Source organism: Cetorhinus maximus, chromosome 10, assembly GCF_964194155.1.
Source record: "Cetorhinus maximus chromosome 10, sCetMax3.hap1.1, whole genome shotgun sequence".
Lineage (NCBI taxonomy): Eukaryota > Metazoa > Chordata > Chondrichthyes > Lamniformes > Cetorhinidae > Cetorhinus > Cetorhinus maximus.
This window is the reverse complement of record NC_135888.1, coordinates 8241038-8263738: the sequence shown is the minus strand read 5'-3', so window position 1 is coordinate 8263738 and position 22701 is coordinate 8241038.

The window sequence follows — 22701 nt, the reverse complement described above, 5'->3', positions numbered from 1 at the left end:
GGACACCTTTCCTCCTCCAAACTCATTCTCTTACACCTTGCTTCCCCTCTTACACCTACCTACCCACTTGCTGCATTCTCCCCCGTCACACCCTCCTCCCACACTCCTTCCTCCCCCTTCCCAACCTCACAACCCCAACACCTTCATCCCCACTCCCAACCTCCAACCCCACCCCTGCCAGTACGCCTTCCTCCCCAAGTCAAACCTAGACCTCGCCCCCAACCCCCACGCCCCCTCCAACCCGCTACACCAGCCTCTCCCACTCACAGCTGGACCTTCCCCTCCCCCTCCTCGCCGGTCATCCATAGCAGCCCATGGCCAAGACCATGAGGTTCTGAAGCAGACACGAGACGTCAACAGAGACCTCCCGCCTCCTGCCTCCCGTGAGCTGCTTCGCGACGACGCCATGTCCATGAGAATCCACCCAGTAGGCGATGCGTGTGTTCCTCCAGGGTCCGGTATCTGTCGGGCTCCAGCACCTCCTGCTCCCCGGATGTCCGCGATCTGAGCAAGGCCCTAACTATCTAAGTTTCCTTATCTAAGGAAAGATATACTGGCATTGGAGGCAGACCAGGGAAGGTTCACTAGGTTGATCCTAGGTATGGAAAGATTTTCTTATGAGGAGAGATTGAGTAGGTTGGGCCTATACTCATTGGAGTTTAGAAGAATGAGAGATGACCTTATTGAAACATATAAGGTTCTAATGGGGCTTGACAGGGTAGATGATTAGAGGTCATTTCCCCTTGTGGGAGAGTCCAGGAACAAAGGGCATAATCTCAGAGTAAGGGGTTGCCCATTTAAGACTTAGATGAGGAGGAATTCTTATCTCAAAGGTTAGTGAATCTGTGGAATTGTTTACCACAGAGGGTTGTTGAGGCTGGGTTGTTAAGTATTTTCAGGGCTGAGATAGACAGATTTTTAATCAGTAAGGGAGTCAAGGGTTATGGGGAAAAGGCAGGAAAGTGGAGTTGAGGATTATCAGATCAGCCATGATCTCATTGAATGGCGGAGCAGACGCAATGGGCCAAATGGCCTACTTCTGCTCCTACGTCTTATGGTCCTTATGGTCTAATGGTAAATCCTGGGGTGCAGATTCGGAGTTCACGCCCGCCTCCAGCGGGATTGGCATCCCGCCCTGGCGGACACCATCCCACCATCCCGCTGCACTTTCACACCGGCGTCAAACTGGTTTTTGGCCTTCTCACCATAGTTCCTCCCCCACCACCACCCTTCCCCACACAGCCCCCACCCCCCCACCCCCCCCACCCCACCCCCACCCCCGCCCCCACCCCCGCCTGCCATGGCACCCGACGCCCACAGGGCCAGACAATTCCCGCCTTAGTCTTTTAAAGCAGCAGGGAACACCATAGAAGTGATCAACATGCTCAAGGGGTTCAGATGACAAGAGGGAAGGCAGCACAGTTTAGACATTGACAACAATGCCCCAAGAGACTGTGGCAGACACACCATTTCATCTCATTTTGTTTAAAGATACATTTACTGATATTTCCTGATAAAACCTTCTGACTGCTGAGTATGCCGCACGGGCTCATTTTGGGATTTTCGAGACATCCTTCAATAAAATTCTCACAAAAGACCTCGTTACAAAAGCGGCAACTGAGGATTATAATGCAAAATAATGTGCGCTGTTCCAGGTTACAGTCCTACATGTTTAAAACACGTTTGTTTTTGTGCTGCTCCCAAACAGAAAGCCAAAAGGTTCAGAGCAACACAACCTCCAAATTTCAGGTGCATAGGACACAGCACAGCAGGCTGTAAATCAGCCATAACATGGTTAAGAGCAAAATCCTATGGGAATTTCCTTGGAAGCTTTGGGTTGGGAATTCCTCAAGAGACAACACAGTTGACCCCTAACTATTTCAGGAACCTTCGTGGCAAGATTTAGAGACTGGACCTTCTTTTCACATTATTCTTCCGCTGGATAAGCCAGGGAAAGTGGATCATGGAAATATCCTCACGTTTATCATCCCAGGCGCACTGTTGCCAGGAATGAGGTAAAATGAATGTCAACTATTACAACCACAATCTGCTGCATTTAAGATGGGGAAGGCTGAAGGTGGGGGGGAGGAGGGGTGCAGAAAGGATAGCAATAAAAATGCTTTTGTAGTTGCAAGCAAGAGTTTTATCTCAACCTGAGTAACTGGGGGAGTATATCAGAAGAAAGAGACAGGGTTGACTGTTCCTTTTAAATCAGCCTTTTACAAACCGCAATAATATACCTGAACTAAGATGCTAATATTTTACATTTATGGAAACACATGCTGCTCAAGTCCTTCCATTTGTTTCCTCGATACACTGGATTGGAAATCATGTTTATTGCAAGAATAGTTGAATATAGTTAGAATGGAATGAAGAATATTGCCTATTAGAGGTTAACAGTGTGGCTTGCTTTATTCCCATTTATCCAGTGATGTGGAGTATTCAATGCTGCAGCTGTTGAGGTTGGTCTGTGTTGTTGGACAGGGTGAGCTGGGTCAGTATTGAGGGATTAACTGGGACCCACAGTACGTCAGTATAGTTCAAGCATATAATAGGTGAATTTTACAATACGTGCTGCCGCAGATCTCATCACTTCATTATTCTAATTGCTCTAGATTTTGAATCAATCACGGACAACGCTTTAGTAATTTTACAATGAAACTTTGCAATTCTGTGACCTAAGGATTCTTTTAAGATAAATCCCCTTCAGCTCACATCATATAATTCTCCCCCCCAAAAAAATTGAAGCAAATTATTTTATTGTTTAGCTTTCAATGGCGAATAGAATCATGGGTACTGTGATTCAATTTGAGTTTGGCATTATAATTTCCCAACTGAGTTCTGGGTGTGTCCCTTTAGGAAAACCCCTTATCATAGTAAATAGGATCCTGAGAAAACAAAGCAGCTTAATCCATATCTAATTGGATGAAATCATTATGCACTTTCCATCCATTCCCTGGTTCTTTCAAGTTCCTGATTCCTCGGGGATGTAGAACACTACTGAACAGAGATGATTGTGTTTCCTCTGGGAGATGTTCTACTCCCCCCATTGTTAAGCACACAAATAACCTGGTGCAGAGTCTCCTTAATTAGCAGCAAGAGTGTATCATAAACCAGATTTTCTTTGCACTGTTCAAGTTTGGAGATGCAAGGATACCTTCCAAAAGGTCATTAGGAAAATTGGTCTTCCACAAAGAGCCTTATTTAATATCTTCAACTTGACAGAGCCCTGTTAATTTATTGACACAGGGTAAATCTCTCAGGATCAAGGAGCTAATTTTGGATCATTTTACCACAGCTTACCTCTGTCTGCAATTTATTTAATACTATCTCTTCTGCAAGAAAAGGATTGATTTTTTAAAACTATGAAATATTCAATAGCTTCCAGAAGTTGTAAATATAATTTTTGGTATGAAATATTTAATGAGCCATTTGTAAAAGTAATTGCACTATCTGCATCTTCTATCTTTCAAGACTTTGAGGATCACCGAGACAGACTATTCTTACAGCCAGCAATCATGGCACAAGTTCTTCATTGTACTTTTCCCGTGAAATAGCTGGGATAGTGGGCGAGCAGTGTCCGTCCATAATGTAAGCCCACGGAGAAGCTCCACTGATGATAGCAAATGTGCCAACAACCACAACAGGCCGCCATTTTTAGAAAAAGGCAGCTAGCCTGAGACTTTAAAAGATAAAAGGGATTCTAACACATCTGGCGCAGTTTTTGGCACATTTCAGCGCCACATTTATTCTTATCTTCCCAGCAAGCCAAGCAAGTTATCACACAGAGTATCAAGAAACATTATTTTTTAAAGTCCCAAGTGACAAAGGGGGTTCATTCTGCCAGCTAATTTAGGTTAGTTAAAAAGCCAAAATGATTACTTATTTTCAACTCATACGAGCTGTCTCACCAAACATTTCGGACAAGTGGAAGTCACCCCCCCACCAAGGTTTAAGCCAGCTCAAGCACGTGCAGGAAGCAACATTCAGAATTGTTGTTAAAAGGGATGTGAGTTAAAAAGAAACATTTTAAAAGCTTGCGGGATAAGCAAATGGGATTCGAATGAAGTGGGTAGCTCTGTAAGCACAAGGACAATGGGCTGAATGCCTTCCTTCTCTTTTGAAGGATACTAGGATTTCATGATTGTATAATTCCGCGAAGAATTTCAGGAAGACTAATGTATAGAAAATGTCCAAACGGCCATGAATAATCGAAGATGGATGAGCCTGTCAATGTGTGGAGACATGCAGCACATGGTTTATCAGTGTTATACATTCAGATCAGAAATGCTACACAATACAGTAACTCCCCTGGTACTCAGCAAAGCTGTGCATATGTCAAAACATGAATGGCAGAGCCGCTTTCTCCCACAGAGTAATATTTATTTCTCAACAAACTGCCAATAAAGCAGAACAGTTATCAGTTTGGCAGACACGTATCCTCAAGCTCTGCAACCCCATGAACTCTCCATTCCTCTGGCTCTGGTCTCTTGTGCAGCCCTCTCTCTACTTGCCACCATTGTCCATCGTACCTTCATTCGGACCTCGATCTCCCTCCTCATGATTCCCTTCCTAAAAAACCTCTGCCTCTCACCACCTTATTGCCCACCTCTTTGACCAAGATTTTGATTATTTCACCCAACCTCTCCTTTGACCCAGCGTTGCTGTGGAAAAAACCTTGGATTTATTTTCTCTACAATTAGGAGCAGGGTAAAGGCCACTTGGCCCCTCGAGCCTGCTCCGCCATTCAACAAGATGACCTGATTTTAACCCCCTACTTCACATTCCTGCCTACCCCCCGATAACCTTTCACCACTTTGCTTATCAAAAAATCTATCTACCTCTGCCTTAAAGATATTCAAGGACTCTGCCTCTACCACCTTTTGAGGAAGGGGATTCCAAATGGAATTGTCCCAGATTTGCGCTAAGTGCAGTAGCGGGCGGGGAAAAAGAGTGTTTTTCCCACCGGCCGCAATGGCGGGTTTTCGCGCGGTATTGTCCCAATCCTGCTTCATTAATCGTGCATTCCCAGGAAACATGCTGATTCCATGGTGGGCGGGCTCTCTTTCACCCGCCACGCCATCATCTCACTGCTTCGTCACGCCGGGCACCATGTTTAAAGTGCGGCCGTGCGCACACCTCTCAGTGCTTGTGGCCCACGACTGCTGCACAGCAGACATGGCCCCGAAAAGAGCGAGGTGTCCCTCGGGGAACCTTTTGGACACCGTGGAGGCTCGCCGTGATGTCCTCTACCCCCACTCTGGCCGCAGGATGGCAGCGGTGGTCAGCACCAACCCCTTGAAAAAGAGGACAGCCACCCAGTGCCGCAAGAGGATGAATGAGCTCCTCTGTTCTGCCAGGGTAAGTCACTCTTCTCATCACTCTCAACTCACACTCTCACAAACCCAGCACACACCCACAGGGCCCTCACTCACTGCCAGTTCAAGGGACATCACCATTCACTCTCACACACTCACCATCATTGTCCTCATCCCGTCCATGGGACACCTCACCACCCACTCAGGCCAGGCAAACGTATCATCTCTATTCGCGCCATCGGGCTCCCATAGGGAGGAGGAACACACTGGGGCCATCCACCCAGGTGACTCTAGGAGTGTCCGGCCCATCCGAATCCCCTCTTCCCGTGACCCCAGCAGCTCCAGCTCCACAGCTCAAGGAGGGTGCCACTGCCACACAGCAGGACCCCGAAAGGAAGCTGGGGCCCTCCAGGTCTCAGCCCTGCAGAGAATGCCAGGCGAGGTCATCACAGACAGACTGTAGCAGTCAGCAGGCTGCCTCCACCTCCGCTGTGGTTGTCGGGGGAGCACCAAGACAGGGTTAGGAAGGTTAAGAAGATGTAATTGCACAGCCTGGGCATGGATGTTAATCAATTGTACATAATGTTTCACTATTGTAAATAAACTCCCAAGAATATCTCCTTGCCTATGGCTCCTTGTTCTGATGAGCAGTGTTCGTGTCACTCAGATGTGATAAAGGCAGGTGTCTCAGTCCCAGGGCCTCTTCCCTGTGCAGCGTGTAACCTTCAGACCAAAGTGATGGTCCGGCCTCACACTCACTGGACACATTACTGATGTCTGCACCTCGATGGTGCTGGTCATTGCTGCCAGAATGTTATGGGCAGGTGTCACAGAGTTCCATCATTCTCTCTGTGCTCTCAGCACCTTTAAGGTGGGACTGGCCCCCATCTCTTCAGCATCTGTGACCAGTGACGCTGTGCTCCTGAAGGGATCAGGTGCTGAAGGCTGACAATGGATCAGGTGCGTTTAAAGTTGCCTTCCAGGACCTGCTCACCCTCATACCTGTCAATGTCCTCCTCATCAGATGAAACGTGCAGATCCTCCATCTCCTCCTCAGCCAGCTCCTCTCCCCATCGCAACGCCAGGTTGTAAAGGGCGCAGCAGATGACGACGATGTGTGACACCCTCTGTGGGCTGTTTTGCAGGGCTCCACCAGACCAGTGCAGGAACCAGAACCTCACTTTCAGCATCCCGATGGTTTGCTCCACCAAGTTGTGAGCTGCTGCATGAGCCTCGTTATAGCGTCGCTCTGCTGCAGTCTGAGGCCGCCACACGGGTGTCATCAGCCACGGCCTCTGTGGGTAGCCCTTGTCCCTGAGGATCCAACCCTGCAGCTTCTGTAGACCCCTGGGAGACTTCAGAGATCTGAGACCTGCAAAGGATGCAGGGGTTGTGGACACTGCCTGGGAACTGTGCGCATACCTGCAGGATGCACTTGTGAGTGGAAGCCCTTGCAGTTAATGTGGTTGACCGCTTGTTGCCACGGAGATCTGAGCACCATGTGAGTGCAGTCAATGGTGCCCTGTACCTGTGAGAAACCTGAGATCTAGGCAGATCCCAGCGCTCTTGCATCCTGGCTTTTGTGGTCCCAGGCGCAATACACAAAGCTGTGTGTCTTCATGAAGGTGGCATCCGTGACCTCATGGATGCATTTGTGAGCGGTGGCTTGTGATAACCCACAGAGATCACCTGTCGAGCCCTGAAAGGAGCCACTGGCTTAAAAATTGAGCACCACTGTCATTTTCACGGCCACTGGCAGTGGGGTGCCCTCTATATCCCCATGGTCCCAAATCCTGCAGCAGCTGGCAGATGTGACTGAGCAGTTCCCTAGACATGCGCAGCCTTCGGTGTCACTGGTTCTCGGTCATCTACAGGAATAAAAGGCGGTGTCTATAGACCCTGGGTCTAGCTAGGCACCGAACAGCAATGGCTCACTGTGGCTCTTCAGTGTGTGTGGGAGCCCCAGCCACCCCTTCTTCCTGAGGGTGCTGCTCCTCCCTCGGCCCAGCCAGAGTCCAGCCCAGCCTCTGTCGCTCTCTTCTCCTTCATCTCCGCTCTCTATACGCCACGAGGCGTACAGCTGGGTCACCAGGCTCCATGCTTCTGATGTTCTCCTCCTGCAGAATGAAAGAGAGGCACATGAGTTAGCTTGGCGGTGCAACGAACCTCTCTTGGTTAAGTCTGAAGCCTTAATGCATCCTGGAGAGTGCTGGTCACCACTTGGATGGCCAGAGTTTAAAGCGCTGCATGGCTGCCCAAAACCCCACCCACCTCCGCCCCACTCCACCTGACCGATTGGCGGCAGCTTTGCCCACTGGACTGCAGGCTGTGCTCTCAGCTCAGGCACAGACATTCTCCTAACCCGCACTGCAAGGCTGCATCATGCAGCCAAGCTTGAACCATGAAGGAGACTGATCCAAACCTGAATGATGACATTGCAAGGGGCTGTGAGCACCTCCACCAGTGACACTCCACGGCCAGCTTTAGCGAGGAGATTGTACGAATATGCCCAATTGTCCAGCTGTTCTGCAGTCCACAAAAACACTCATTAACTTGCAGTTTGTGCCCGAAGGGTGAAAAGCTCAGGAGTATTTGATGGCACGTTCATGCCTCTGCATTGCTTGAGTGGGCAGATCAGCTGGAGACCCGACTCCAAGCTTGACAATGTGGCTGCATCTGAGCTATCTCAGCGGTGGGGAAATGGGCACTTAGGTTTCCCTAATGCGTGGCTGCTTCCCTGCCCCCCACCCTGCAAGTGCTTGTGCACTACCATCAAACACTGTGCAGCCCTTGGCCACCCCTACAGCTCGCCTCAACCGCAGTACAGCCCACCACCCCACCACAGTACAGCCCACCACCCCACCACAGTACGGCCCACCACCCCACCACAGTACGGCCCACCACCCCACCACAGTACAGCCCACCACCCACCAAACTGGCCTCGATCACAGTGCAGCCCTTGCACCTCCCCCAAGTCACCTCAACCTTGAAGCCCAACAGGCGAGTGTTGCACAACATTACTGTTCTTATCTTAATGTCTTATTACTGTTCATTCACCTCCGTGTTCCCCTCAAAGCGCATGTGCTGTTGTGAAAAGCGTTGGCGTGCAATCACGCCGATGTGCTCGGATGATCCAGCATGAGGGGATGATTCCGGCGGGCTGGGCTTATAATGATATGTAAATGTATTATAATCAGGTTCCCGATATCTGGCAGCGGGAAACGCGGCCCACCATTGATGCGCAGAGTGGGTGATTGCAAACTGGTTTCATGACATCATGAAACTGATTTTTGGCCTGCTCACCATATTGTCCACTCACGCTGTCCAACACGCCCAATGCCAGTGGGCATGTAAGATTCCACCCAAAGTCTCACAACCCTCTGAGAGAAAACATTTTTCCTCATCTCATTCCTAAATGGTCAACCCTTTATTTTGAAACAGTGACCTCGAGTTCCAGATTCTCCCACAAGGGATAACATCCTTTCCACATTAACCATGTCAAGTCCCCTCAGGATCTTATATGTTTCAATCAAGTCACCTGGTACTCTTCCAAACTCCAGTGGATACAAGCCTAGCCTGCCCAGCCTTTCCTCATAAGACAACCCACCCATTCCAGGTATTAATCTAGTAAGCCTTCTCTCAACTACTTCCAACACATTAACATGTTTCCTTAAATACGGAGACCAGTACTGTACACAGTACTTCAGATGTCATCTCACCAATGCCCTTATAACTGAAGTATAACCTCCAACTCTTATATTCAATTCCCCTTGCAATAAACAATAATAGTCTATTAGCTTTACTAAGTACTTGCTACACCTGCATACTAACCTTCTGCGATTCATGCCCTAGGACACCCAGATCCCTCTGCATCTCAGAGCTCTGCAATCTCTCACCACTTAGATAATAAGCTTCTTTTTTATTCATCCTGCCAAAATGGACAACATCACATTTTCCCACATTATATTCCATTTTCCAGATCTTTGTGCACTCATCTAACCTATCCATGTCCTTATCTTATGTCCTCTTCAAACTTACTTTCCTACCTATCTTTGTGACATCAGCAAATTTTAGCAACCATGCCATCAGTCCCTTCATTTAAATCATTTATATAAATTGTAAACAGTTGAGGCCCCAGCACTGATCCCTGTGGCACACCACTCATCACATCCTAGCCAGCTAGAAAATGAACCATTTATACTTACTCTCAGTTTCCTGTTAGCTACCAAATCTTCTACCCATGCCAATATGTTACCCCCTACACCATGCAATAACCTTTGAGGAGACACCTTATCAAGTGCCTGCTGAAAATCTAAGTACAGCACATCCATTGGTTCCCCTTTACCACAGCACCTGTTACTTCTTCAAAGAGCTCCAATAAATTAGTTAAACATGATTTCCCTTTCACAAAACCATGTTGACTCTGCCTGATTACCTGAATGTATCTAAGTGCCCTGTTATAACGTCTTTAATAATAGCTTGTAACATCCTCCCTATGACAGATGCTAAGCTAATTGGCCTATAGTTTCCTGCTTTCTATTATTATGATCAGTCACTAGGCAAGGCTTCCCCAATTCATTATGATCCTGAACAAGGTACCCCAAATTGTTATACTCCCAGGTGAGGAGGAATGAACTGGCTCCCTTTCTTTATTCAACCACCTTGGTTATCGCAACACAGTTAATTTAAAAAGGATCTCTTCCCTAATGGATACCTTTTCCCGCTCCAAATGTATTTATGTTTTAAAAGGAGCCAATTTAACCAGGTTTTCTTGAGTTAAAGAAAGAGTGAGTTTATTAGTTACTGAACACAAGGAAAGATAATAAAAATGCAACACACATACACACAGATTAGAAATTAGAAACTGAGTCCAAAAATAAATTTTTTTAAAAATATACGAATCAGTCTTTGGCTTGTCCGTGAGGAATAGATGGTGAAACATTGCGGCCGTTAAGTTGGATGTTTCCGGTAGCACTGACATTGGGCAGTTGAGCAGTTGGTTTGGAGATTCTTGGTTCTGCAGGTTAGCTGAAAAGAGTTGTCCTGTTTCCTTTTCAACTGTGGCTTTGCTGACCTGTGACTTGCTTCAAGTAATCAGAGAGAGGACTTTTTTTTACCTGCAAGCGCAGGGATGCCTAGTTAATGTCCTTCAGCTGTGACCGTCACAGCACATCCTCACACATCAGGCCTGGAACACCAAAACTAGCACACAGAGACCAGGGTTGCAGTTGACTTTTTAACCCTTTTTCTTGTGTCTTCCTGGAAGGGAGAAGGAAACATGTCTTTCACCCAGAAACTGCTTTATTTCAACTGAAATAATGTCCACAGCCTGGGATTATAACTCAACAGGAGTGGTTTCTGTGGAGATGGTTATCAATTTCTATTATCTCCACAACCACAGGGGATTACAATTCAGTTTTTGCATTGCACCTCTTCCTTTGAAGTGTCTCTGTCCGAAGTAGGCCTTGACACCTTTCAGGTGCAACATTCCGTCCTTTCTGGACTAGTTGGTCAAGTGTAATCCACATTGGAATTTTCCAGCAAGTGGTTACTTTACATTCTCAGCCAGACTTTGCTTGTATGTCCTTTTTTAAAAAAAAACACATCTTCCTTTAAAAAATTCAAAATACCTGTAAGTAATTTGGGCTATGGTCTGCTGTTATGACACTGTCTCCCTCCCTTTCTGAATAAAGGAGCGACATGAGCTATTTTCCAATCTAATGGGACCTTCTCTGAATCTAGAGAATTTTTGAAAATTAGGACTAATGCATCAACTATCTCACTAGCCACTTTTTTTAAGTCCATCAGGACTCAGGGACTTGTCAACCCACAGTTCCAACAATTTGCCAAGCACCACTTCCCTGGTGATTGTAATTTTCTTGAGTTCCCCCTCCCTTCCAAATCCCGATTTACAGCTATTTCCGGGATGTTATTGTATCCTCTATAGTGAAGACCAATGCAAAATATCTATTCAATTTTTTTAATTCATTCACAGGATGTGGGTATCATTGGCTGGGCCAGCGTTTATTGTCCATTCCTAATTGCCCTTGAGAAGGTTCATCTGCCATCTCCTTATTTTCCATTATTAATGCCCCAGACTCATTTTCTACTGGACCAACACCGACTTTGTTAACACTTTTTAAAAAAATATCTATAAAAACTCTTACTATCTGTCTTTATATTTCTAGCTAGCTTTCTCTCATACTCTAATTTTTCCCTCCTTATTAACCTTTTAGTCATTCTTAGCTTTTTTTTAATATTCTGTCAAATATTCTGGCCTGCCACCCATCTTTATACAACTAAATGCTTTTTCTTTAAGTTTGACACTATCTTTAACTTTTTTGTTAACCACGGATGATGGATCCTCCCCTTGAATTTTTCTTTCTAGTTGGAATGTATCTGTTCTGTGTATTCTGTAATATCCTCTTGAATGTCTGCCATTGCATCTCTATTGACCTATCCTTTAACCTAAATTTCCAGTTCATTTTAGCTATCTCTGCTTTCATGCTGTCATAATTGCCCTTATTTAAATTTAAAATACTAGGCTTAGACCCACTCTTCTTTCCCTCAAACGGAATGTAAAATTCAATAATATTGTGAGCACTGCTACCTAGGGGTGCTTTCAATATGAAGTCATTAATTAATCGTATCTCGTTGCACAATACGATGTCTAGTATAATGATGCTGCATATATGTTGTATGACATCAATATAACTTTCTATCTAACATTTTTAGCGTTTTAGTTACTATTTTGCTGTAATTTTCCTGCATTTGACTTCAGCCACGTCTAAACTGCAATTGCCATGACCTACAACTGAATCCAGGTTCTTTCTTCACCATCATTCCTACAGCCACCCAAGTTCAATTCTTGTGCGACATCCAAACATTGCTCTGAATATTCAGTATTCTCTTCCACATTCAAGACACCTAGACACATCAGCCTGATATCAATCTTTTGCTTTGAAAATAGATACCCAGAGAAGATAAGTTAACTTTGAGCTATTGAGCTTTGAGCATTAGTACAATAAAAGCAAAATATTGCAAATGCTGGAAATCTGAAATAAAAACAACTAAGTGCTGGAAATACTTGGCAGGTCTGGCAGCATCTGTGGAGCGAGAAACAGAGTTAACATCTTGAGTTCAATATGTATCTCCTTTGCAGCTGAAGAGAGGTAGAAATGTGATGGGGGGGAGGGTCAGGTCGAGCAAAAGGGAAGGTCAGGGATAGGTTAGAGGGCGGGAGAGGTTAAATGACAAAAGTGTGATGGAACAAAAGGCAGAGGGAGTGGTAATGGATGCAGTAAAGAAACAAAGCGTTGGTCCAGAGTAAATGTTAATGGGCAGATTAAAGGACAGCTCTGTGCAAAAGCAAAACATGAAAATTAAATCCTGATTTGTTTACTTTCATATTTATTCCTTGTTTTATCCCCACCTTTCCTATTTCCAATCTTTTTTCCCACCACAGCCCCCCATTGCCCACCCCATCCCCACAAGGGCCATCGGTCACTTGTTCGTGTTGTTCTTTCCAGAGTGCTTACCCTTGTCCTGCTATTGTCACTCTGCTTTCTGACCTTAATGCCACCATCGGCACCTCCTTCAGCCAGTACCACTGTCACTAACACCCTTTTGTCCTTTTGTCCATGACATCTTTAGCAATCTCTCCTTTGTCTCCACCTATCAGTGGCCTTCTGTCCAGCTTCACCTGCCCCACCCCCCACCCTTAAAAGGTATAAATTTCATCACATTTTACTTCTCTTTAGCTCTGAAGAAGAGTTATACGGACTCGAAAAGGTAGCTCTGTTTTTTCTCTCTCCACAGTTAAACCTGCTGAGTTTTTCCAGCATTTTCTGCTTTTGTTTCAGATTTTCAGCACCTGCAGTATTTTGCTTTTATGGAAATTAGATACAGCCTGGCATGGTAAAAAAAAAAGAATCAAAATGGAGGACAGAGTCCACGGTCTGAAATTATTGAACTTAATGTTGAATCCAGAAGGCTGTAAAGTGCCTAATTATTTGTTTACTCATTCATGGGATGTGGACATCGCTGGCTAGGCCAGCATCTATTATCCATCCCTAACTGCCCTTGTTCAGAGCACATTTAAGAATCAACCACATTGTGTGTCTGGAGTCACATGTAGGCCAGACCAGGTAAGGATGGCAGATTTCCTGTGAGTCAGATGGGTTTTTACAATAATCAACAATGGCTTCACAGACATCATCAGGCTTTTAATTTCAGATTTTTATTAACTGAATTCAAATTCCACCATCTGCCCTGGCAGGATTCGAACCCAGGTCCCCAGAGCATTGCCCTGGGTCTTTGGATTACAAGTTGAGCAGCAATAACACTACACTACCTCCCCAAGAAGAGGTTTATATCGAGATTCACTGGAACAATGCAGCAGGTCGAGGTCAAAAAGGTGAGAATGAAAGCAAGGTGGTGAATTAAAATGGCAAGCAATTGGGAGGTTGGGGTCATGCTTGCGGACTGAGCAGAGGTGATCTGCAAAGCGCTTACTCAGTCTGCATTTGATCTCCTCAATGGGAGACCACATTCTGAGCAGCATATGCAGTGTACTAAATTGAAAGAAGTACAATTAAATTGTTGCTTCACCTGGAAGGGGTGTTTGGGGCCTTGCGCAGTGAGGAGAGAGGAGGTAACACCTCCTGCGATTGCATGGGAAGGGGACAAGATGTTGGGGGTGATGGAGTAGTGGACCAGGGTATTGCAGAGGGAAGTGTCTCTTTGGAATGCTGACACAGGAGGGTAGGGGATGATGTGTTTGGTGGTGGCATCATGCTGGAGGTGGTGGAAATGACAGAGGATGATCATTTGAATGTGGAGGCTGGTGAAGTGGAAAGTGAGGACAAGAGGGAATGGACCTCCAAAGTGCAGGAAATGGATCGGACACGGTTGAAGGCCCTGTCAACCACAGTGGAGGGAAATCCTCATTTGAGGAAAAGAGGAAGGCATGTCGGAAGCATTGTTGTAGAAGGTAGCATCATCGGAATAGATGCGATGGAGATTGAGAAACCGAGAGAGTGGAATGGAATTCTTACAGGAAGCAAGCTGTGAGGAAGTGTGGTCGGGGTAGATGTGGGAATTGGTGGGTTTGTAATGAATATTGGTGGACAGTCTATCACCAGAAATGGAGATAGAGAAGTCAAGCAAGGGAAGGGAAATGTCAGAGATGGACCATGTGAAGGTGAGAGAAGGGTGGAAATTGGAAGCAAAATTGACTAATTTTCCAGTTCCGGGCGAGAGCAGGAAACGGCACTGATACAGTTGATGTACCGGAAAGAGTTGTGGGATGGAGCCTGAGTAAGACTGGAACAAGGAATGTTCCACATACCATACAAAAAGACAAGGCATTACTAGGACCCATGCAGGTACCCATAGCGACACCTTTTATTTGGAGGAAGCGAGTCAAGTTAAAGAAGAGATTGTTCAATGAGATAAGAATTCAGCCAGGCGGAGGAAGGTGTCGGTGGATGGGGACTGGTCAGGCCTCCATTCATGAAAGAAGCCCAAAGCCCTCTGACCATCCTGGTGGGGGATGGAGGTGTAGAGAGATGGTGCAGCAGCAATGATTAGGGCCAGGAAACTGGGGATTGTTGAAATGACATAGGGCATCAGAAGAATCCAAAATGTAGGTGGGAAGAGACTGGACATGGGAAGAAAAAACAACATTAAGATAGGAAGAAATCAGTTCAGTGGGACAGGAACAGGCTGAAACAATGGGTCTAACAGGACAGTTCTGTTTGTGGATTTTGGGAAGGAGGTAGAAGCGGGCTATGCGGGGCTGGGGGATTATGAGGTTGGAGGTTGCAGAAGGAGGATCTCCAGAGGAGATGAGGTCAGTGACAGTCCTGGAAACAATGAGCAGAATTTTATGGCCCCAGCACAGTGTGGGTGGGGCTGTAAGATGCGGCAAGTCATTCAAAGGTCCATTGACTTTGGTGGGACCGTAAAGTCCCACCAGCCTAAAATTCCACCTTGACGTTTGGTGGAGGGGTCATCGTCCAGGTGGTAGTAGGAAGAAATGTCTATGAACTGGCCCTCAGCCTCTGCAAGGTAGAGGTTGGTATGCCAGACAACAACAACACCATCTTTGTCAGCAGGTTTGATAACAATTTCGGGGTTAGACTTAAGAGGACAGAGTGCAGCAAGTTCAGAGGGAAGCAGGTTAGAGTGGGTGAGGGGAACAGAGAAATTACGGTGGCCAATGTCATACTGCAGTTCTCAATGAAAAGATTGAGAGCGGGTAAGAGGCAAGAGGGACGGTTCCAGGTAGAGGGAGAATACTGGGGGCGGTTGAAAGGACCCGGGATGTGAGGGGGTGCAGGTTGGGGGAGACTGCTGCCCAATTAAATGAGCACAGAGGTGAAAGTGAAAAGAATAGTTCAATGTCAATGCCAAGCCTGAAATTCATTGAGGTTGGGACGTAAGGGGATACCAATGAGCCTTCTAGAGTCACATATCGGCCAGAGCAGGTAAGGATGGCAGGTTTCCTTTCCAAAGGACATTAGTGAACTGGTTGGGGTTTTTACAACAATCTAACAGCTTCATGTTCATTTTCACTGATGCCAGTTTTATAGGCCAGAATTTTTACCTCATTGGGTGGGGGGCACGCGACCGACCCGAACGAGTGTAAAATGATGTGTGATAGCGTCAGGCGAGCGTCCCAATGTCATCTCGCACTCACATGAAATTTCGGGTGGCGGGCACACGCGGGAGTCAATAGCCTGCCCACTGACAATTAACAGGCCTATTAAGGCCAATAAAGTACCAATGACATGTAATTTTTCACAGCCTATCCAACCTGACGGTTAACAGGCAGGCGAAAAGGCCAAGCGGCTTTTGCATTTTTTAGGAAACCTCCATCCATGGGCGGGATGAGGTTTCCAACAGCAATGAAGAATAAAATAAAAATTTTAACTTTTCATTAATCGCATGTCCATGAGACCACAGAGTCACATGAGGGGACATGTGTTGTGACATTTTTAAAACCTTTATTTTTGATTTTTTTTTATATCTTCAGCTCCCTGAGGCAGCGCTGTGCCTCAGAGAGCTTTTCCCTGCGCAAAATTCCTGCTGGGCCTCCTCCCCCCCACCCCCCACCCCTCTCCACACAGGCAGCGCTGAGCGCTGCAGCACGCCTTTCACGCTGGGTGGGCCAATTCAGACCCACCCAGCGCAAAATCGCGGCCTGACCCTGATCACGGGCGGCGGTCTGCTTCCTGACTGCTCCCACCGCTCCGCTTCCTGACCGCTCCCACCGCTCCCGCCCTTTGAGGGCAAAATCCTGGCCACAGTTCCTGATTTTGTTTTCAAATGATCTAACAGCCATGGTGGTGTTTGAACTCCTGATTTAGATCAGCCCTCTGGATCACTAGCCACGACATTACAATACAAACCTAGGAAAACAAGGTAGTTAAACTTGAAAAGAAATAATTTCTAAGTAATTTTCATTTGAAAATTTCTGCCCAGGGTACAACCCTCTCGTATGTCATGTGAATGAACTTTGATTCTAATCATGCTATGATCTAGCCCATTGAAGCACTGTCTGTGACACCAGAAAAATGATTTTACCTCCATTTATTTAAATAATGTGTATTTAATATTATATTAATCTCACATCACACCTTTTTTGAAATTAGATTCATTTCATTGTTTTTAATGAGTTGTACTTTTAATATAATTCCAATGTAAAATTGTTTGATTGATACAGAATGAAATAATCATGGCTTGAATTAATCTTTAGGTCTTTAAGGAGACGTTGATCGGTCTGCTCTTCTTAATATTACAAAAGCGTATCATGGCCTGGTTAAAACAATAGATGGACTGCAATAGTTCAAGATGGCAGTTCACCATCTCCTTCTCAAGGGCAAATATGGATGGGTCCATATGCAGCCAAGTCTGAGCCATATGCAGCAAGACCCAGCCAACATTCAGACTTAACTGATATGTGGCAAGTAACATTCATGTCAAACAAGTGCCAGACAATTACCATCTCCAACAAGAGAGAACCTAACCATCTCCCAAAGGAGAAAATCTAACCATCTCCCCATGACATTCAAAGGCATGAGCATTGCTGAATCCCCTTTCATCAGCATTCTCGGAGTTACCATTGACCAGAAACTGAACTGGACTAGCTGTGAAAGTTGCCATAGCCCCAGAGGACCATAGGCTGCTCTCTCATTAGAGAGAGACAACTGGTGGCGAATTTAGCCTAAGGGTCACCACACCTCAGGCAAGGGGTGAGGTTGAGAAGGCAGAGCCTTCATGGATGCCCTCAGCCAGCACAGGAATTGAACCCACTCTGTTGTTGACGTCACCCTGCATCACAAACCAGCCATCCAGTCAACTAAGCTAACCAAAATGCTGTGGCTACAAGAGCAGGTTAGAGGCTGAGAATTCTGTGGAGAGTAACTCACCTCCTGACCTCTGCCCCCCAAAGCCTATCCGTCATCTACAAGGTAGAAGTCAGGAGTGTGATGGACTACTCTCCACCTGCCTGGAAGAGTGCAGCTCCAACAACACTCATGAAGCTTGACACCATCCAGGACAAAGCAGCCCACTTGATTGGCACCCCATCCACCACCTTAAACATTCACTCCCTCTACCACCGACAACACTAGCAGCAGTGTGTGCCACCTACAAGATGCACTGCAGCAGCTCACCAAGTCTCCTTCAACAACACCTTCCAAACCCATGATCTCTACCACCTCAAAGGACAAGGTCAGCAAACACATGGGAACACCACCACCTGCAAGTTCCTCTCCAAGCCACACACCATCCTGACTTGGAACTAAGCGCCGTTCACCGTCACTGTGTCACAATACTGGAACTCCCTTTTTAACAGCACTGTGGGTGTACCTACACCACATGGGCTGCAGTGGTTCAAGAAGGCAGATCTCCACCACCTACTCAAGGACAAAGGGATGGCCAATAAATGCTGGCCTAGCCAGTGACGCCCACAACTCGTGAAAGAATATTTAAAAACGCTGACCTTGCCTGTGGAAGAATAATAAAAACAATGGAGATGGCTGCATTAAACCCATGGACTTCATGTATCACCCTACACTGGACCATCATCCTAATCTGCAGTGGTCTGTCTTTTAGAGTTAGGAACCCTGTTTTATTCATTAACTTTGTTTAGAGTTTGTTTGACTACGTCAGCTGGCCCATCAATTGTTCCTATCTTTAAAAAAAGCTGGAAAGTTGGTTAATACCTTTTTTCGGGAATTTTGACAGAGACTAGGGATAGGACATCTAGATTGTACCACATAATAAAACCATTTGGCAAAATGGTGGCTTTTCAGGAAAGCACATATTAAGAGTTTTTAAAAATTGATTACAAAACTGAGATATTCCCAAATGTGTTCTTCCATTTGCGAGAGAAAGGTGAGGAATTGGACAGCAATTTTGATGATGATGTTTCCAGTATAAGTGCATTGGAACACATTATGGTAAAGGTGCAACAGAAGTACAGGTCATTGTTGTGCATTACCAGTTGACTCCTCAGATACTGAGGCAGTCCATGTCCATGTAGGGGTCTGGAACTCACTGCTGAAAGGGTGGTAGAGGCAGAAACCCTCAACTCCTTTAAAAGGTGTCATTTAAAAGAGCTGTAACCCACAGGGCTGTGGACCAAATGCTGGGAAGCGGGATTAGGCTGGGTGGCTTGTTCTTCAGCAGGCACCAACACGATGGGCCAAGTGGCCACCTTCTGTGCTGTAAACCTTCCGTGATTCTATGAAAAAAGTGTTGCCTTCAAACTCTCCTCATGGCTTTACCTGTGGCATAGTTTCATTAAACACAAAACAATCCACTGATTGGTCTCTTAGCCCTGTATGAAGTTACTAAGTTGTTTGGAAAATGTTAAGGCACACCCATGCCTATTTGCTAACACTCTAAATGTGGGAAGTGTCAATGAAAGTGAGTTACTGATTACTGCAAGGGCATGAAAGTATTCAAAACGCTTTTCAATTCTAATTAACAAATACTTGCAATCAGTACAGCATTTCATGGACTGTTAACATATGACACGTAATTTTTCTTGTAGAAACAATTATAATTATATAGTTTGTGCAAAAAGTGAAAGGTCAATTAAAGTGCGATTTTGCCAGTGTCTTAATAAACCCAGACATTGGCCTATCGGACATGGTGCCGCGCAGGTGAACATTCAGAACCTTTGTACAATCCAATTCAAACGTGTGAAACATCAATTGGACACGCAGGCTTCAATAAGCATCAAACCTAGGTAACAAACCTGCGCAAAAAACAAATTGAATTATTTTATTCGTGGTCTTACTTTCTGAGGCACTTTCGAAAAAAATGCACAAATGGGAAACTGATTGCGAAGGAGAAGGTAGGTTTAGCTTTTCAGTTCAGCCTTTCCCTTGCTAGTGCATTTGAGGACCCATTGCCTGGGGTCTCCCTTTGCGCAGTGGTTCTATCGCTTGCAGCATCATATGTATTACCGGGAAAGAGAAACTCCTGATATAAAGAGTTTGAAGTAGCTTGGCAAATATTTGGGAAAAAGCCTTTAAAATAATATTTTCTGAGGGCTTATTTAGAGCTTCATGGGTAATCACTCTTTGTAGCACCACGAAAATAAAGTATTCATGAAGATTGAAGAAGATGATTCTATGAACTTCAATTTAATTGGTGCAAATTAAAATGATCCATCTTTTGTCCGTGTCCATCTAATTCCAATCATTATTACATAGTTAGCAGGCACGACCCAGATTGTAATTTTCTCCTGCTGGTAAAACCTGTTGTCAATTATTTGCCACAGTTTCAAAGCCTTTTTCCTAAATGTTTAAATAGAGCAGTGAAAAAAAAAATGCAATCTGCATTATCACAACAAAAGCATTATTTATTTATTATATTTTTAAATATGTATGAAAAGTTGAGACATTAGGGAATTGTATTCCAATATATCTTCATTGAAAATATCTCAAATTAATGCCATTGCATCAAGTCCTGTAACATTCTATAATAATATAATAGTCATAAAACAAGATCTTGGTGCTTAATTGATCTCTTTGTTAAATTGTGCCATTATGCTATAGATTGGTCCACAAATACATTTTAATGACTTTATAATGGAGATTAAATTGTTATTACATAAAAGGTGCCAGTTGTAAATCTATAATACAGTTTTGGGATACATGAGCTCTTTATCATTTTATCAGTTGAGGTTTTGAAGGCTTGTGGGGACCATAAATAACTTTAGTTTAAGGAAACATTTCTTCGCTCCACCATCCATAAAGCCGTCAACATGTTTTAAGATCCATAAAAGGCTGGTAAGTGCTCTTCATCGTTACACGTCCATTCTCAAACTTGAACTGCGTAACTTTTCCACAATTAAAGCCATGCCTCATGATGTAAAGGACTGTAGGCATGGATGTGACATCATTATTTCTGTGTAGAGTGGATGGGAAGCTCCAGCAAGTGACTTCTGAAGGCCATTGTGCAATGAAAGCACAAACATGTCTTCATTAAAACCAGAACTACATCGCAGGGGTGATCTATTACCAAAAATATTACCACTTTATGTCCGACAGTGCAGCTGTCATCATGTTGCACAGATGTAGAAATTGCACCGTCAATCTGCCCTGTAGAATTTTTATTTTCAACAGGAAGAAACAGCCACTTCCATGTAAAATAGTGATTGCCACTTTCACATACACCCAGACACGCACACAGACTAACTTCAGTATGTTGCTGAAAGGGGTGTAAATAAATGCCTTATAAATCAGGGATCCTGCCAGCTCAACTTCATTCTCAGACAAAAGATGCTTGTTGCAAAATTCAGCACGCTAGATCTTGTAAAATTTTGGCCTAAGAAATAGGAAATAACCCATAAAATATGGATTTAGTGCAGCATAAAATACAAATAATGGAAAAGAGAAGCTAGCTTGCTGGCTGTGGTCCATTATATTGATGGAGCTGTTACCTGAAGCTACGAAATAATTTGGTAAAATATTTTTCTGTTTTCAGTCCTTTACATGGCAAAGTATTGTGTTATCAGTTAGAACTATAGTTTTTTTTTTAACCACTTTCTATTTACAAATGAAACAATAGAAATGTACAGTTCTTTAAAGACAATCGAGAAACTACCAGTGCTTTTAAAGATTAGGAGCTCTTTCAATATTTTAACATATAGATATGCTACACTGCTGTTAGCTTCTTTCTCCAATGCTTATGCCCATAAACTACCGACAACAATATACACTTTAATGGGCAGCACTCTCTAGAACAATGATGCCTTATTTCAAAAGGGCCTCTTTAATATTTATGCCAAAATAAAAATAGAAAATTGATTTTAAATAAATGTGAAATAGAACTATTAGACTGTGTTGGTTTTCAGTATGCATTTGAATTTGATCTTCTATAAAAGATCTCAGGCTCCTCTCACACAGGTTCAATGGAGCCCTATTGGAAAATCTGAACCCTGGTTTTAAACTAAAGAACGGAATAGCAAAGTAGGTATTGAGAGGTTCTTTATCCAAAAATCAGGCCAGAGGAATGGACACACTTAAAGTAAAAGGAGCCAAAAGCTTACTTTAATTTAATGGATGACCTCTCAATACTTCCAATCTTCAGGTGATGGCATATTCTACGACCAAGCAGAGTAAGTGTTCAGGTGAAGCATTCAAAGGGGAACTGGATAAGTTCCTGACTCAACAGCAGTGTTCACGTTAGGAGAAGAGGAGCAACTAGTAAGATCAGTGACCCTAGGTCAGACCAACCTGATTGAGTTGAATGGCATTTTCTCACTCTCACTGCCGTGAATTAGAAGGCTTTGTAAATGGAGAAATGTTGATTTAAGACACAATCTTATTTTCAATGAAGTAACCTAACAATGCATAAGGTAATAATGAAAACATTTGCAAAGCATTCTTCCAGGCTAGGATCTGAAATTCTAATTACTAATTCACATAGATCCTTAACCAGCTTGTGAGAAAATAACACTTTGTTTTAAATAAGCAGAAGTCATTAGGGCCTGTCTTAAAGGTTCCTCACTGTTGGTGTCCACAGTCATGAAGAGGTGGAGAGCTCCTTCTCTTTTTCAGCCTATAGGCTTTTTCACACACCTGCTCAACACTTTTGCCGACTAGAATCTGGACATCAACTATTTGGAATTGATACCTGGGTCACTGTGTTTTTCAGGAGTAAAATATGTTCTTTCTGAATGCTTTTAGGATATTGTTACATATAGCCACCAGGACAATTCTTCCAGCTAATTCTCGCTTATATTATCAAATTGTGTTATTTCTGAATGGTTTTCCTCTCCTCTAGTCACCAGAGACGTGCAAGCAAAGAGTTGAGGCAGCAAATCAGCTTTTGGAGACATTTTTTGTTAAAGGTCTTT